The sequence below is a fragment of the Monodon monoceros genome, unplaced genomic scaffold (genome assembly GCF_005190385.1).
Source record: "Monodon monoceros isolate NGI ecotype Baffin Bay Population unplaced genomic scaffold, NGI_Narwhal_1 Super_Scaffold_20, whole genome shotgun sequence".
NCBI lineage: Eukaryota > Metazoa > Chordata > Mammalia > Artiodactyla > Monodontidae > Monodon > Monodon monoceros.
This window is the reverse complement of record NW_021703777.1, coordinates 9,678,158-9,695,224: the sequence shown is the minus strand read 5'-3', so window position 1 is coordinate 9,695,224 and position 17,067 is coordinate 9,678,158. Positions and strand designations below refer to the sequence as shown.

Below are 17,067 nucleotides of genomic sequence, written 5' to 3'. Positions count from 1 at the left end.
AGGAATGGTTCCTCGTTCCATGAAATTTACACATAAAAAAATTGTGAAGTTAATTTGTGCAAAACTGTTAGCAGTGCAAAATGATCTTGTGTAAAAGCAATGTAAATCATTCCTGTCCATAATAATCTAAATGAATATTGTCCTTTACAGAAGTGATTATTTTCCGTCTGAGAGAAAAAAATAACCTCAAATGTTATACATTATTGCCCTGTAGGATATTATTTTGCATCTATTAGGAAATTTATTTCAGTATTCCTTGATTGATTTACTATACAAACCTCAGTTTTGCAAATTCTCCTTTAAACCAGTGTTAGCATCTTGTAATTATCTCATTTATTAATTAGTTGAATAAAACCAATGACTTTGTTCATTTGTATTTATATGAGGGTCAAGTTTTTCAATTTTTTTGAAAATTAGCAAAGTGGAGTAGAACTGTGTTAAAAACTATTCTTTGCCAACACATCTTCTGGGTAAATTTAAGATGTATTGGAACATCTAAATAGACATCACTCAATAAGGATTTTTTTTTTTTAATGGGATGGTAAGAGAAAATAAATCTCATCATGTTTTTGTGAAAGTTAAATGAGATAAAGTATTTAGCATAGTGTCTGACATATAGCAGACCCTAAATACATGACAGTTTTTTATCATTAATACTAATAATCAGAAGTTCAATTGGAATTAATATGCTATTGGGATGTACATAAATATATAAATAGGTCAGATATATTAATCTTGTGGAGTAGTAGTTTTATTCCCATGAAACATATTTTACCAATGCTTGTGCTTTAAGAAGCACATTAAGAAGCACATATTTTCTTTATATATGAAGGAAGAAGAAAAGAAAACTACTCAGCTCATGAAATTGATCAACCATTCCCCATTTGGTAATACCCACGCTGTCAGATACTGCCAAAGTACCGCAATACACATGAATCCCTGCTACTTCTACCAAAACTTCACAAAGAATCACTAATTTCCTCGCAAACACCAAGACTCTGCAGTAATAGGAAGCTTCTTTTTTGCCTAACTCTGTCTAGATATACAAGGAGTTCTCTTGCAGAGGATCAATTAGTTCCCATGCAAATGTGCTTTTGGCAAGCCCGTGCTGCTCATACGTCAGGCAAGGCAAACATGTCAAGGCATTTCAAAATTCTGGTAATGAACACAGTTTAGATACATGCCAGGGCATACCTTCCTCTACCTAAACTGAACTTCCTTACCTAAACTCAACTCAAATTACAGATGAAGAAAGTGAGGTGTAAAATACTTTGGTAAAAAAGGAGGTAAATATTTTGAACAAGGTCACACAGAGAGCAGGGGGTTAACTTGGGACCCCTATTTTCTGTTATCAAAACCTAAGTTATTTCCACTAAAGGAATTTCTCCCAAAATAATTCTTGACAAAATGTTAGGTACTAATTATATATAACCACACAACATATGTATCTCCCTCTCTCTCATACACATGCACACACAATATATTTTTCCTTCTTAACAAGGTATGAAACTTGCATCAAGTAGAACCTAACCAAACAGAACTGGACCAGGTCTTCTTTCCTTACTGTCTCACAGTGATTACCTCATCATTCTATTTTTCTATTGAATGCTCTTAACAAAAATGAACAGTTGAATTGGCCTTCTAAAAAGTTTTTTTTTCCTTGAATAAAATATTACAATTTTTTTTAAAATTGGGGTATAGTTCCTTTACAGTGTTGTGTCAGCTTCTGCTGTACAGCAAAGTGACTCAGTTATATATATACATATAACCCCTCTTTTTTGGATTTCCTTCCCATTTAGGTCACCACAGAGCACTGAGTAGAGCTCCCTGTGCTATACAGCAGGTTCTCATTAGTTATCTATTTTATGCATAGTAGTTATATATGTCAATCCCAATTTCCCAATTCATCCCACCCCCTATTCTCCCCTTGGTGTCTATACGTTTGTTCTCTACATCTGTGTCTGTATTTCTGCTTTGCAAATAGGTTCATCTGTACCATTTTTCTAGATTCCACATATACGTGTTAATATACGGTATTTGTTTTTCTCTTTCTGAGTTACCTCACTGTGTATGAGAGCCTCTAGGTCTGTCCGCGTCTCTACAAATGACCCAATTTCATTCCTTTTTATGGCTGAGTAATATTCCCTTGTATATATGTACCACATCGTCTTTACCCATTCATCTGTTGATGGACATTTAGGTTGCTTCCATCTCCTGGCTATTGTAAATAGTGCTGCAATGAACATTGGGGTGCATGTGTCTTTCTGGATTATGGTTTTCTCATGGTATATGCACAGTAGTGGGATTGCTGGGTCATATGGTAGTTCTTTTTAGTTTTTTAAGGAACCTCCATACTGTTCTCCATAGGGGCTGTACCAATTTACATTCCCACCAACAGTGCAAGAAGGTTCCCTTTTCTCCACACCCTCTCCAGCATTTATTGTTTGTAGATCTTTTGATGATGGCCATTCTGACCGGTATGAGGTGGTATCTCACTGTAGTTTTGATTTGCATTTCTCTAATGATTAGTGATGTTGAGCATCTTTTCATATGCCTCTTGGCCAAGTGCAGATCTTCTTTGGAGAAATGTCTATTTAGGTCTTCTGCCCATTTTTTTTTTTTTAGATGTTGGGGGTAGGAGTTTTATTAATTAATTTATTTTTGCTGTGTTGGGTCTTCGTTTCTGTGCGAGGGCTTTCTCTAGTTGTGGCTAGTGGGGGCCACTCTTCATTGTGGTGTGCGGGCCTCTCACTATCGCGGCCTCTCTTGTTGCGGAGCACAGGATCCAGATGTGCAGGCTCAGTAGTTGTGGCTCACGGGCCTAGTTGCTCCACGGCATATGGGATCCTCCCAGACCAAGGCTCAAACCCATGTCCCCTGCATTAGCAGGCAGATTGTCAACCACTGTGCCACCAGGGAAGCCTTTCTGCCCATTGTTTGACTGGGTTGTCTGCTCTTTTGACATCAAGCTGCATAAGATGTTTGTATATTTTGGAGATTAATCCCTTGTCAGTTGCTTCATTTGCAAATATTTTCTCCCATTCTGAGGGTTGTCTTTTCATCTCGTTTATGGTTTTTTTGCCGTGCAAAAGCTTTTAAATTTAATTAGGTCCCATTTGTTTATTTTTCTTTTCATTACTGTAGGAGGTGGGTCAAGAAAGATCTTGCTGTGATTTATGTCAAAGAGTGTTCTTCCTGTGTTTTCCTCTAAGAGTTTTATAGTGCCTGGTCTTACATTTATTAGATCTCTAATCCTTTTTGAGTTTATTTTTGTGTCTGGTGTTAGGGAGTGTTCTAATTTCATTCTTTTACATGTAGCTGTCCAGTTTTCCCAGCATCACTTATTGAAGAGGCTGTCTTTTCTCCATTGTATATCCGTGCCTCCTTTGTCATAGATTAGTTGACCATAGGTGCATGTGTTTATCTCTGGGCTTTCTATCCTGTTCCATTGATCTATATTTCTGTTTTTATGCCAGTACCATACTGTCTTGATTGCTGTAGCTTTGTAGCATAGTCTGAAGTCAGGGAGCCTGTTTTCTCCAGCTCCATTTTTCTTTCTTAAGATTGCTTTGAATATTCAGGGTGTTTTGTGTTTCCATACAAATTATAAAACTTTTGTGTTCTAATTTTCTGAAAAATGCCATTGGTGATTTGATAGGGATTGCATTGAATCTGTAGATTGCTTTGCGTAGTATAGTTATTTTCACAACATTGATTTTTCCAATCCAAGAACATGGTATTTCTCTCTGTTTGTGTCGTCTTTGATTTCTTTCATTAGTATCTTATAGTTCCATTTATTTTTTACATGTGCTAATAACTAAAGTGTTTAAGTTTTTTCTTTAACCACCTTCTTTGTAGATTGATGCTGATTCATCCATATATTCTAATGATAGCTGATGGGAGTAATTTGAGGCACTATAAATATGTAATATAGCATTACAGATTAAATTATTTATGCTACTACATATTTATTAACCCACTTTTCATATTTTGCAGCTGTTTGAATTAATGTTTTTAGATGAAAATATTATGCAATTTATTTTATAAGATATTAAAGCAGATTTCTGCAGGTTATAAAATAATTCTAAAATATTTGAGAATTATTTCTAATGAAGAAGTATAAATGGAAAGGTCTTTCTGGTTAATTCTTTGTAAATAAAGTACATAATTAATCAGAATTCACTTTCCCGCAAGGATTCTGTTCAGCAAGATATTTTGTTTTAAATCTTAATTTCTTTTTAAAAAGCAAATGCATTTTCAAGCAAAATAAATACAATTGGACAGTTTTTACTAATAGAGGCTACAATGTGTTATATGTAGTAACAGAAATTTAAATAGTTTGTAGCAAATATCTGTGCCTTTGCTGTTGACTATTTTTGATATAACCTGTAATATAAAGAGTTGAGAGTGTTTATTCAGGGGCCTTGTGAAGTAAAGTGTTAATTCAGCAGGTCTGTGTTGTTCAAGCCTTGTACATTCCCAAAAAAAGGCATATCTTCAGGACTGGCCCTTGGCCAGCTCCTGGGAAATGAGTTCTGAGTCCTTATAATATTCTGCCTGATAAGAGTGTTTTTATATGCCAGAGGCCCTGGGCTGCAGTACCCGTCTGATCAGATATTTAAACTAATGATGCAATTTACAGTGAATGCTTGTTTTTTGCTGGGGGGCGGGGTGCTGGAATCTGAATAGCTGAGGTCAGTCACACAGGTGCTGCATACTTAAGTATATGTTTTATCTGCAATAACAACTCTGCACACCAAGGCTTAGGTGAGTTTCTCTGGTTGACAACACTTCACATTTTACACATGAGGAAACCAAGGTACAGAAAGAGTAAATACTTTTCCTGCGGTCATACAGTACGCAGGAGAACCAGCTTCAAAAATAATCCATTAACTACACAGGTGATATTTAAAATATTCAGTGGCAAAATTGTGTGTGTATAATTTTATTTTTTAATATTTTATTTTGAAAAATACTTTAACAGCCTCCCCTGCATTCCAATAAATGGGAACTCTGAGGCACAAACAAACCTGATTTTATTTGCTATATAAAAATGATTATTTTTTTTAAAACTGCTGTGACCTTTTTCTTCACTTTTATTTTCCCTTACTCATTTTTGCTGTAGACTGACAAAGGGAAGAAGAGAGAAGACCTGTGTGATAATTCAATTTATAGAACTATGTAGGACTTTACTCATCTTTTTTTGAAACTCCTCCTTCCCTATGAATGAAATTACCCTCCCTTACCCCCAAAAGGCTCGATTTGCCATATTACACCAAAAGTTCAATTATGGGATGACCTGAATTGGAAAATGAATTACTCTAATATTATCCCTCAATATCTGAGTTTTAGAGATTTGCAAAAAGATTTGCCTATAATTTTTCTTTTCTGAAAGCCAATAACTGCCCCCAGGCGATGTATATTAGTATTTTATATCATCTAGTAATTATACATTGCTTTTGAAAATAGCTATGGGACAGGAGTGCAAGGAGGTATGGATAGTCTTTCTGAAAAATTATATATGAGCAGATGGATACCACATGAAATAGATTAATATGTTAATTGTCTAAATGGAAAAGCTTGTCATGCAATTTCAGGCTAGTAATTAGATCGAGAATTTAAACTCTGAAATAAAGAAGTAATTTTATGCTGTTGGTAGCTAGGTTTTTGCCCTTGTCACTTTGTCGTTTTGTAGAATAATTGCTCCCATAGGAAAAAGAAAATGTTAGATCAGAAAACACTTAGTAGAGTTGTTTCCTCCGAATTGCTCTAAATGACCATGCTCATTGCAAAAATATTAGCAGACCTGCTAGGCCTGCATTAAACACAAGCAAACAAAGCCCTTGAAAATATTATTTGCGTATCTCAGTTTTATTATTAAAAGAAGATAATTTTAACAACAGTAAACTTGTAGTTCTGCATGTATAAAATTTAGTCTTCTCTGTGACCTAACACTGAAAATAAGCATTAGCATGTTTTCTTTAGTTTTATATTTTAAAACTATAAACCATTTTAAGTAGTAGAGATGTTATTTATTTTCTTGATTAAAAAAAAACTTTAGACAATTAGCTTTCCATTTAGCAAGTGAACAGTCATAGATAACACAATATTTATAACTTTTATAAGCACTCAAAGTATAAAGATAAGATTATGGTTTCCATTGCCATAACACTAGTACCAATATTTTAAGCCAGAAGAAATATTTGAAAGCTTGAGTAATACCTGCCTCACCAACCTCCAGGGTTCCTATGAGTTAGATATTAATGGAAATATAAATAATACATGTGCGATTAGAATTTAATAAATATTTTGTTGAATAAATAGTAATAGAGTCCATTTATTAATAGTCTATGTCAGGAATTTTCTTAGTGACTTGTGTTAGGAAGAACAATGACCTCCTAAAGATGCTCCTATCCTAATACCTGGAACTTGCAAATATGTTACCTAGCAAAAGAGAATTAAAGTTGCAGATGCAGTTAAAGTTGGTAATCAACTGACCTTGACATGCGACATTATCCTAAATTATCCAAGTAGATCCAATATAATCACATGAGTTCTTAAATATGGGAGAAGAGGCAAAAGATAGGGCCAGTCTGAGATGACATGGCAAGGACTCAACCTGCCTTTTCTGGCTTTGAAGATGGAGGTCGGGACATCATGAGTCAAAAAAAGTTGGTGGTTTCTAGATACGGGAATAGGCAAGGAATGGATTTTTCCCCAGAGCCCCTGGAAAAGAAAGCAGCCCTGCTGACAGCTTGATTTTAGCTAAATGAGACCCATGTTGGAATTCTGACCTATAATAAATTTGTATTGTTTTAAACACTAAGTTTGTGGTAATTTATTATGAAAGCAATAGAAAACTAACACTATAATCTACATATATTAACTCTTCATTCTTATAAGTCTTCAAAGTAATTTTTTTTCTTTTATTCACAAGCTGTAAGAGAGTATTTAGTTTCAGATTATGCCATTTGTAAAAAGTAACAAGTCTAACTCATGTTATATCTTCTAAATGAAAATAATGTCACTTCAGGTTTCATTGGGAAAGTTAGATGAAATGATGTATAAAGAGTTCTATAGGGACTTCCCTGGTGGCACAGTGGTTAAGAATCTGCCTGGCCAATGCAGAGGACATGGGTTGGGTCTCTGATCTGGGAAGATCCCACATGCTGTGGAGCAACTAAGCCCATGTGCCACAACTACTGAGCCTGCGGCGCTCTAGAGCCCATGAGCCACAACTACTAAGCCCACACGCCACAACTACTGAAGCCCAGGAGCCTAGAGCCTGTGTTCCGCAACAAGAAGCCACCGCAATGAGAAGGCCGCGCACCGCAATGAAGAGCAGCCCCCGCTTGCCACAACTAGAGAAAGCCCACATGCAGCAACGAAGACCCAATGCAGCCAAAAAAAGAAAAAAAAAAAGGGTTCTATCAAAGTAAAAGACACAGATCAGGGTGTCAATATAAGGTATTATCATTTTCTCAATAACTTATTCAAATCCATCCTATAATATTTGGGCAGCATTATGATAGAGTATAATTTTTAAAACTAGGCCCTTTCTATTAAACATGGTTGATTGACTAAATGCATTTATCAGTTGTCTCTCCCAAAACCTCACTAAAACAATTGTATAGAGTAATCAAAAAGGTGTTAGCTTACAAGGATAAAAAGAAAGAGAGGAAACAATAGAAGATGAAGAATGGAAAATGAAAAGCAAAAACAGGAAGGGGAACTGACGGCACAGTGGAGGAAGTTTTAAACCTAAAGTCCTGCAGGAAAGGGTTACCCCAAGCAAGAGAGCCAAATCATCCTGCCCACTTTCAGACAGGAGACTGGACAATTCTTTTTCTCTCCAGAAACATAATAATTACATATCCTGCTAAACTATTCATTAAATGAGAAACTAGAACCAAAAAAAAATTTCTAAACACACAAGGATTAAGAAAGAGAAGGGAAATGGCAAATACAGAATTTGAGGAGAGAAAATATTCATATTATTCTTTAAGGGAAAAGAGAGGAAAATGGTTAGATAAAAAAAGTCTTGTGTAGCACTGTGAGTACATTTGAAGTTCAGATCAGGATTTATAACAAAGATGTAATTCTACATGTTAATAGAATGGCTGGGAAATCACTGACAAATGGTGGCTAAATTGAATTTCAGATGGAATTTAGTAAGGGAGCAGGTCAGAAGTGAAAGGAATAAGAAGAAATTGATGAACCATAACAGCAGTGGACAGAGAAAAAGTTAAAGGCAGGAGACAAATAATAATTTGGAAGAAAATGGTGCAATCAAGTATCTGAAATTCTAGATATAAAAATGTTTCAAAAGACTATATTGGGGCTTCCCTGGTGGCGCAGTGGTTGAGAGTCTGCCTGCTGATGCAGGGGACACGGGTTCGTGCCCCGGTCTGGGAAGATCCCACACGCCGCGGAGCGGCTGGGCCCGTGAGCCATGGCTGCTGGGCCTGCACGTCCGGAGCCTGTGCTCCACAACAGGAGAAGCCACAGCAGTGAGAGGCCCACGTACCGCAAAAACAAAAACAAAAACAAAAAAACAATGCTTGAATAGAAAGCAGAAACCAGATCTTCCTGGCTCTTAAAAGACATGTTAAGAGATATGGACTTTGCTCTAAGAGCAATAGGGAGATAAATATGCACTCTATCATCACATGTTTTTATCAAAAACTTCATTTCCAGAATTAAAAAATATAGCAGGTGATTAAAATCCTGGGCTATTAAATAGTATATGTTTATGTATATTTATCAAACATATATTTATCTATTACATACCTATTATATATTATATTCTAATTATAAAATATTACTTAATTAGTAATTAAAATAATGTAAAATACATTGAAACACCACATACACTTCTTAGAAGTACAATTCTAGGTAAAATATAGGAAAGAGAGATGGTCTGACTTATGATGATGATCAGGAAAACAATATTATATGTGTTGATAAAATAGACTCAAGAGTAGAAATATCCAGAATGATGATAATACCATATATTTTATATTTAGAGAAGCTCACCTAAATATTAGGCAATAATTTGAAGGGCATTATTGAAATATCCAAATGTAAAACCAGCAAATCCTTCTGCCCAAAGAGATTTTTAACTACACATATTCTCCCTTCTTTTTATTCCATTATTTTCATTATCTCCTTTTGGCTGAGTGTGATGGTTAATTTTATGTGTCAACTTGGCTGGGCTAAGTGTTAACTGGTGCCCAGTTGCTTGGTCAAATAGGAGTCTAGATGTTACTGTGACAGTATTTTGTAGATGGGATTAATATTTACAATCAGTTGACTTTAACTAAAGGAAATTACTCTTGATAATTGGAGTGGGTCTCATCCTAAGGAGCAAAAATTTAGGTTTGCCAGTGAAGAAGGAATTCCATCTCAAGATTATGAGAGAAATCCTGCTTGAGTTTTCAGCCTGCCAGCCTATACTATGGATTTTGGATTTGCAGCCCCCAATATTGTGTGAGCCAAATCCTTAAAATCTATCTATCTATCTATCTACCTACCTATATATCTATCTGTATTTCCTATTGGTTCTCTTTCTCTTGATAACCCTGACTAATACAGATACTACTGTTATAGGTTGATTTGTATTTCCCCCAAGAGATTTGTTGATGTCCTAACCCCTAGAATCCCAGAATATGACCTTAGTGAGAAATAAAAGTCATTGCAAATATACTTAGTCAAGATAAGGTCATATTGGAGAAGAGTGGGCCCCTAACCCAATATGACTGGTGTCCTTATAAGAAGATGGCCAGGTGAAGGCACAAAGACACAAGGAAAATGACATGTAAAGACAGTGGCTGAGACTGGAGTGATATATCTAAAACTCAAGGAATGCCAAGGATTGCTAGCCATCATCAGAAGCTAAGAGAGGCGTGAAGTAGATTCCTCTGTAGAGCCTTCAGAAGAAGCCAACTCTGCTGCCATCTTGTTTCTGGACTTTCAGTCTCCAGAACTGTGTAAGAATACATTTCTGTTGTTTCAAGTCATTCACTTTGTAGTACTTTGGTGCAGCACCTCTAGGAAACTAATATGCTGAGGAATCCCCAACTGCCTTAAAAAAATAATAAATAAGAAAGAAAGAAAAAGAAAAGGAGGAAAGAAAAAATAAAAAAGATAACCTCTGCAATACTAAAATGTCAGCTTACTCTTGGTTGCCTTTTTCTAAATTTTCAAGGGAAAATGTACTCCATGAATGCTTATAGTCTCATACTTAACTAATCTTTTCCCCAAAGGCACAAAATATAAGGAATGTTTTTAAAATCTACTGACAAACTAGCTTGTCATATGTGTTTTATATAACAATATGTGGATACCACTTGCAACCAGAAAGATGTTAATAATCACTATGAATCCTTAGTTCCTCCCTGGAGGACACAGATAACACTGTCTAATGCACATTCCTGAGTTGTTTTGCAGATACTAAAATCCCCACCAGATGGAAGAAGTTAACTGAATGATGACCATGAGCATGTAGCACCCAGACTAGCTGAACCTTGAGGACTGATGATGTTAACCCCTGTCTCCTCATGATCAACCAATCAGAGAATTGTGCACGAGCTGATCACGCAACTGCCACTCTCTCCCTCACCTTGCCTTTAAAACCCCTTTCCTGAAACCCATCGTGGAATTTGGGTCTTTTGAGCATTCAATGCCTAGACTCCTTGCTTGGTGCCTGCAGTAAGTGCTGTACTTTCCTTCACTACAACTGATTGTCCGTAGACTGGCTTTACTGTGTGCAGGCGAGTGGACCCAAGTTCAGTCTGGTAACAATGATGCAGTCAGTTTTATTTTTGTTAGTGTCATCATTACTCTTGGTCACTTAGCTTTGAAATTCTGGGAATGGCTTTTAATCCTCCCTCTCCCCCATGTGCAGAAGTTACCAAGACTTACTGAACCTACCTACCTGCATAAATCTTCCTCACATTATTTTTCCTTTTTTCTTTATTTAAACTCAGGTACTTTTACCTCTCACCTAGTCTCAATGGTCTCCTAAACACCAATCTCTTCCTTTGCAATCCATTATACACTTACCTGGAACATCATCCTGAAATATCTCTCCCACCCCTAAACCTTAGTGGCATTTTCTTAACTATACAAGGATTATACTCTCCACTTAGAATTCAAAGGGGTCTTTTAGCTAGGGTCTCTTTCCTGATCTCTTACTCATCTTTTCAATCATATTGCTATGTAGTTGTCCTATGCAGTATCCAAAGTTGTTGTATATACACATCCAATACAGGGTCCTCTGTGCACACCTTAAGCCTCCCCATCACCTGCCAGGGCTTTCTCTCCTAGCCCAGGTGGATCAAATTCTAACTGCGTTTCATGGCCTAACTCAAGTTTCAACAGCACCACAAATTATTTCCTGAAATACCCCACTTCACATCTACCCTGAGCTGAAACCAGTCTCCTTCTGGAAAAAAAAAACTTGTTTCTTGACTTCATTGATGGCACTTATTTCTATGTTTTATTACGATCATTTCTTTATGTGACAATTCTCCTTATTGACAAAGTTTGTGGGATGAGAAGTTGCACTGTTATGCTTTTCTGTAGTACAGACATCTAGTAAACATTTAAAGAATGAAATAGTATATTAAGTTACAGGTAATTCGTGGGTACACACCATGCCTTGCTAAGTAACTGACCAGCTAATATTTACTGAATGAAGCATTACAGAAAAGAATGCAGTGAAGACAACACCAGTGTGTGGTCTGTAAACAACGCCCACATTTTATGGGTGTGCAACGCCTATATATACAACAGATGTTGATGGGGGTCATGCTTCATAAAGTGTGCTACAAAGGCTGCTGGAATTGGATCCAGAGTTGCTCTTTATTTGGCAAACAAATTCTTGGTTCATAGATCAGACCAATTCAATTGAACAAGGCTCGGGAATCTGCATATTGAAGATTCTTGCTCACCCTACTCTTCCAATGATTCTTTTGCATATTGAAGTTTGAAAACACCGCAGGGTGAGCACTTATTGAGGAAGACAATAACAATGCTTACCTTTAAATGATGTTAAAATTGTTTACAAAATGTTACTACAACCATACCTTTTTATCTATTCAGTTTATCATGACACAAATAATGGGAGTTTCCCAGTTCCCGTTATTCATCAGAGGATAAGTCTCATTAGGTTGTTACCCTAAAATCCAAGGACCTCAAATCTCAGAACTTCTGGAATCCCTTTACAATGTTTGGCATTCCTGCTTGCTAGCCACTCCCAGAATCATCAGTCCCAGGGCCTCCTAGCAGGTGCCAAGCTCCCCTTTCTTTCTGTCCTTTGAAATTGTTAGTGAAAGTAACACCTCTGTGCGTTTGTACTAGGTGGGAAAGTTATATGTCTGCACTATGTCTTATAGGCTCACCTGTGACAGACAGGTAGGAACTGAAAGGTTAAATTTGGGGCTGAAGAAGGAGTGGTGCACTGGTAAGGGACATTGTGAAGTGCTGATTGGGGTAGACTGCTGAGCCTGAGCTCAGGAGTGGAGTGTGTGACTGCTAATAGTACAACCCACCTTACTTTTTCTTTAGCTGCATGAGAGTCACGTGCAGGGTTTGTCCCATGAGAGATGCAGACTTAGCCTTCTTATAAGTTCTCTTTATGACCATCATGAGATGCTTTCTAGCCGGTAATGCAAATTGCACCCTAGAGTGATTGCCCTTGTCTTTTCCCTGTTTCCAGAGATGTGGGAATGTACACTAAATGCCAACTTGAGCCTCATCCTTTAGTTCATTTGAGCTCAATTTTAGCTAAAATATAAATTATGAGTTTTCTAGGAAATGGCCTTACTGTATTTATTTGAAGATATATTTAACAAAGAACAACTTAACAAACAGAGCTGTCTAACAGCATACCAGTGAGGCGTATTTTACCACTGTCATAAATCAAACGGCATAGAGTGGACCTTTCATAAATCATCTTCCTCTGAATTAAAGTCAATTTGTAAAGCCACATAAAGTTTAGAACCAAATTGTCTTACGTCTAGCAAGTCATCTTTAATTTGAAATCATTCTCTAAATTAAGATCAGTGAAAGTATATCTGATAATGTGTAGCAGAGGTGTATCTTCGAGAAGAGCTGGAATATTTTCCTTGGAATGTCCTTATTTTCTGAACGCTTTCTCTAATCCAGAATTCCAAGTTCTAAAGTTTTTTGAAAGTGTAAGACACCAAGTGTATTTTCATTTTTTCCTATTTTTCATGAATGATATGTGTTTGAGTTTGGTTAGTCTAGAAGACAGTTCAGGTAGAAGAAATTAGACTATGAGACCAAAAACAAAACGTCAATATAAAAATGAAAGTAAAGAGGTATGTACACGTTCACGCAACACTGTTGGCAATGGCAAACAGTGCTATTTTCCTGGGTACAAATTGTGAAGGAATAAGCATTTTATTCTAAAATATAAAATTAAACATTCCTAAGAGGAACACCTTCAAGATAAAACAATTAAATAAACCTTATAAAATATACAATTGTCCTGCATCTTTTGCTAATAAAACGATACCACATTGTAGACCTCTATTGGCATTGCTTAACAATAGGAATAGACAAAATGTCACCCCAATAAGCCTTAAATACCATAAAATTAATTTCTCTAAAACTTATATGAATTTATCTACAAATGTATGTTTTATCTTTCTACCTTTCAAGTATGAAATGTAAATCAAATGTTTTAATAATTCTTCCTGAAAATCCATTAAAACTCATGCTCAAATAAATTTTAACAGCCTTAAGTAGGCAATATATATAAATGAAACAATGGATTATAAATTAGGCTTTAGAGAGACTTTGAAAATTAAATCCAATGTGCTCCAGCCAATAAAGAGTAAAAATTAGCTTAAAAAATGAATAAAAAAATAAGGTAAACCTGAACAAGAATGATTATAAGTTGACATAACATGGTATATTTACAAATACACCATCTAAGTTTTCTCAGGAATTTCAATTTCCTCAAATGGATGATTTTTGTAGCTGGGGGATACCAGGCTTTCAAAGAAAGAACAAAATATTGAAAAGTACTGTTTTCACTAAAAAAAATCTTTTATAGGAAATATATACTTTTTTTTTTTTTGCGGTACACGGGCCTCTCACTGTTGTGGCCTCTCCCGCTGCGGAGCACAGGCTCCGGACGCGCAGGCTCAGTGGCCATGGCTCACGGGCCTAGCCGCTTCGCAGCATGTGGGATCTTCCTGGACCGGGGCACGAACCCGTGTCCCCTGCATCGGCAGGCGGACTCTCAACCACTGCGCCACCAGGGAAGCCCTATATATACATATTTTAAAGTCATTCACTTTTCAACCAAAACTGTAAAACATATTTTGTAGAAAATAAGGAATTGAAATTATTTTCCACTAAAGTATCTTGCTTCCACCTTAGTTATTTTATACATATTACATTAGAATACTAAAGAATATCTAGAAAAGAAACAATTGATCCAGCCATTATTCCAGGCAGAGAAATCCCCTTATCGCTAAATTATAAAGAAGCTATAGCTAAGAAAAATCAGTGAAATCACTGATGTCTCTACCACATCATCCCTGCTCTAGTTACTGCACTTTATGTAAGAATTTTAGAGGCATTATGTTACACTGAATTTGGCATCCTGTTGGATTCAGGGAACAAAGCCACAGCCTGAGGATGGACTTACTCTTCCCTAACAGCCCCAGTCATACCAGAATCTATCAAGAAGAACAAGAACTTAGAGGGAAAGTATTAGGTAAGCAGGAAGGGAAATAACCTCTTTCAATGAGCATCACTTTCTTAGGTCTAGCTCTTAAGGAGTCAACTAGTTCAGCCAATGCTCTTGGGCACTGAGGCTATGATAGAGCATTTTCCCATGAAAGGCAGCTCTTGAAACTCAAATCTGATGCCATAGGGGGCAAACCGTATCTTATAAGGAAACATGTTATTTGCATGCTGTACTCTGTATTTATTTACCTATTGTTATTCTCCTGTCTAGATTTTGCTGCAGGATTTTGTTACAGCCTTTTATGCATAATGTGTATTTTGAATTTCACTAGAGGAAAATACTGTTTACAGCACTTTCCAAATGTATTTGACAGTGAAATTCTTTTTTTAAGGGAGTCATGCTTTAGAGCAAATAGTTTGGAAAAGCTGCCATAGCATTTAGAAAAATATTTTTAAATATTCCAACCTTTACTATGGGATATCAAGGAAAGGAATTCTTGCTTGAGCCAAATACACAGAAAGGAGCATCAGATGATTTTCCCTTTTAGATCAGTGGGAGTACTTAAGAGAAAGTTAATTTTGTGGAACAAAAGTCATTGCTTAAAATGTAAGTGTATTAATAGGAATAGGGGGTAGTGGTTGACAGGTGGTGGTGTTTCAAGCCAAAGAGGAGTACCTGTCCTCTCCTGGGGATGATGAGGGCAGAAGGGAGGCTGTCACCATCAAAAAATGGGATAGCATTTTCAGGAACACATGAAATTAGCTCCTTAAATTCCAAATTACGGGTAGGTTTTCTTAATTCTATACCCATTGAGGAATGACATTGTTTTAGGAAAAAAGCAGAAACAAATTTTGATAATGCCATCTAATGAAGAGACCTACTGCTATGACCTCGAGGTAATCTGTGATTTCTCCTCCCACTGAAAACTTCCCAAAGATTGCTCAAGCTATATGTCTATGTTTATGGAATGTAAGAAGCCCTCCCAATGTGGAAAGACTTTTTCTATTACCAACCATAGATGTTAAAGAAGTAGGTTGACCACTTTCTGCAGATCTAATGAGTATAACCGTGAAAGAAGGGTTCTAGTCTACCTGAAGGTTGAGGAATTGGGGAATGAGAATCTGAAAAGATAAGTTTTATCAAATGCAAAGCAATACCTACCTAGTTGCTGGCAGACTATTCTATATGAATCTACATATCTAGGCATTAATAGCTATTTTGCTCCAGGACTAGTTTGTCAGAAATACCTGTAGAAGCAGAAAGCCCTGGAGAGATGGAGATAAAGATAACTTCCTCCCCACCCAGGTGAGATTTTCTTACTTTCTCGGGTATGTAGTAAGGAACTTAAGCTTGCCTAAATTTAATTTTGCCCTTGGCTTCTGCGAGGTAGTCTCTAAACTCTTGGAATATCACGCTCGATAGAAGTGTTTTTGTATGTCTGGAATCCTCTGGTCACACTAGCTAGTCTAACAGTAGGAATTTTGGTGGGAGCTGGCCACACCAGATGTGATTTGGGACAGGAACCCTGGGTCGCAGAGTGTAAACTTGCCCTCTGGAGGGGCTGGAAACACAGACGTTCCATGTGTGCAGTCAATTATGCTTAAGTAACAGAGCCCCAGTAAAAACTCTGGATGCCAAAACTTGGTGTGCCTTCCTGTTTCGGCAACCCTCTGTCCATAATGCCATACAGAGTTTCTGGGAAAACAGCTCTGTCCATAACTTCACTGGGAGAGGACAAACCATATTCATTGTAATAAACCATAACCTCGAGTGTAATAGCTTTGAGTGGGTTCTGTGAACTCGTACAGTGAATTATCAAAACTGAAGGTGGTCTTGGTGATGTCCAGACTCATATCAGATGTCAGAAGCGAGGATGGTCTTGTGGATAACCTAACTTTGAACAGGTTAGTAAAGATAATGTTTTCTCCAGGACAGAGTATGGGCAGGTTTGCTAAAAGCTTCTTTAAGAGAAAAAAATCTACTAATCTCAGGGTTCTGCTTCTGGAATATTCCCTCACCACATGTGCAGGCATTACCTGGCTCTCATCATGTCGACCTGTGGGAACTGGGGCTCAGGGAACAAAACTGCCATGTTACTCCGGGTGATGCTTTACTGTAAGTAATAAATTCTTTTGTCTCTGACCTGTAGGCCTCATAACTTTCTGCCAATATCTATGAAATTGTGACAGGCTAACTCATTAGAGCTCAGGGAGAAATCTCAGACCCTTTCATACTTTCCAACTTGATGGTTTAACACTAGTCCTAACCATGTCTAACCAATTATTCATCACCCATCTTCAGAAAGATTTGTGAACTAAAAAAATCCATTCTAAGAGTGA

General features: G+C 36.8%; 1 protein-coding gene across 7 annotated transcripts in view; it reads right to left on the bottom strand.

Moving 5' to 3' along the window:
• The window catches only part of CCSER1 (coiled-coil serine rich protein 1), a 1,246,259-nt gene that overhangs the window by 853,059 nt on the left and 376,133 nt on the right, over positions 1–17,067 (bottom strand). The window lies entirely within an intron of this gene.